The sequence below is a fragment of the Egretta garzetta genome, unplaced genomic scaffold (assembly GCF_000687185.1).
Source record: "Egretta garzetta isolate BGI_Z169 unplaced genomic scaffold, ASM68718v1 scaffold50, whole genome shotgun sequence".
Taxonomy (NCBI): Eukaryota; Metazoa; Chordata; class Aves; order Pelecaniformes; family Ardeidae; genus Egretta; species Egretta garzetta.
Genome location: NW_009258613.1, coordinates 2,994,688 through 2,996,455, shown reverse-complemented (window position 1 = coordinate 2,996,455; position 1,768 = coordinate 2,994,688). Strand labels below are relative to the sequence as shown.

The following is a 1,768-nucleotide window of genomic DNA, read 5'->3' as shown; positions in this document are numbered from 1 at the left end:
CTCCCTCCTCCCCAGCCTACCCCGAGGTTTCACCTCAAGCTGGGGACAGGGGCACTTCCTAACAACTCTGTCCCCTCTCCTCCTACATTCACTATGCTGCTGTCCCTTGAAATAGCTTTGGGGAGAGGAGCTCCTGGGGCAAGTGGGGAGGACGGGTGATTTATCATTGCCCTTCCTTACTTCCAGCAGTGGTCTATGGCACGAAATGACTCTGTCTTGGCCAAACTCTCCCACTACTCATCTCATTTTACTTGCTCATGCCTTTTGACTCTGGATTTGCTGGGAAGACCGGTCCTTTCACGTGTGCAGCGTGGCTTGATCTGGGCAATGGGAAAACAGGAGCAAAGCATGCTGCTCTTTGCCCAGGAGAGCAAAGCAATACCCCAGTGAAATGAGGGGAAAGCTCCCCTTGGAGGTTTGGTGTGAGATCCTAGGCTGTCTTTGGAGGGCACCAGAAGTCTTTTCTGCTGATGGTCATGGGGCAAACATTGTTGTGCTGCATCCTTACAAGTGATGTCTAGAACACAGTACTGGTTACGTGGGGGAGTGGTGGGTGCAGTGCAAACCGCTGAGACGAACCAGGCAAGATACGGGTCTGAGGAGTTAAAACCAGGACTAACCTGACCTCACACTCACCTGGCTTCTTCCAGATGAAAGAATGCACCAAACTCCCGATATCCCTGCAAGGCAAAAAACCACTGCCTTCCTAGGGCGACTTAGTCCTGGGGATTCTTGCTGCTGCCTTTCCCCCCCTTTCCAGTCTGTCGCCGCTCTGTGCTACCAATATTTCACAGCAGATTATCATCTCCATTTGGCTAGCTCCAGGGAGTCGGGGGGAAGGGGGTGGATGTACTGGCAGATAATCCCCAAAGGAGGGAGGGTGCAGAGGAATGTGTTGTTGGTGGCATGTTGTTTACATGAATGCTGGGATGGGCAGCTGGGAAGTGGCTGATCTTGCACCTGGAAGTTTTTATGATGATGGTCCTTGGGACGCATCTGCCTCCCTCAGACCCTCCTGGCCCTCCTGAAACCCCTGCCCACCCCTGTCCATCCCCTTCCTCCACGCACTTGTTAGCTGTGGGCTGCCTGACCTCACTTCCCAGAGGCCAGGCTCACCTTGTTTCGGGAAAAGCTGCCCCAGTGTGTTGTGCCTGGCTGAGCACTATGGATGTGAGGCAATTAGACTGCGCGGAGTCGTTCCCCAGCTCATGAATGAACGGCAGCCACGCGCCGTGTCCCACTCCCCTGCGCTGCTGGTGCTATTGGTGCTGGGTCAAAAGCTGTGTGAGTTACGTTGTTTTCTTAATTTACTTCCATGTCCTATCCTGGAGCTATGAGTAATGCGCCGCTGTCTCATTATGCACAGGTATCACGGCTGTTTAGCCAATCCACACACACACACACACACACACACACGCATTTCCCACAGACATTCCTAACAAAGACATTTCTCAGGAGAGATACTAATATCTTCATTTTGCAGCCCGGTACCTTGCCAGTCGTGTGAATGAACTGCCTTTCAGCGGTGCACAATGAGAGATTACCAGCCAGATGATTGCCTTCATGAACTGCGCACATAAATCTCCTTAACAGGATCCGCACAGCTTGCCACACGTCGGTGTTGATTTACACCGGCTCCCGCCCTCCCAGAGCCCACTTAATGTCGCCGAAATCGGGCGCCGCGTCGGCCCTTTTCGCCTCCAGCCCCCCACGGGAGAGGCCGGATCCTTCCCGGCCGCGGGGTTTGCTCCCCGCCCCGATGCGGGGG

General features: G+C 54.3%; 1 protein-coding gene across 1 annotated transcript in view; it reads left to right on the top strand.

Annotated features, from left to right (window-relative positions):
- The window catches only part of ADCY8 (adenylate cyclase 8), a 127,171-nt gene that overhangs the window by 569 nt on the left and 124,834 nt on the right, over positions 1–1,768 (top strand). The window lies entirely within an intron of this gene.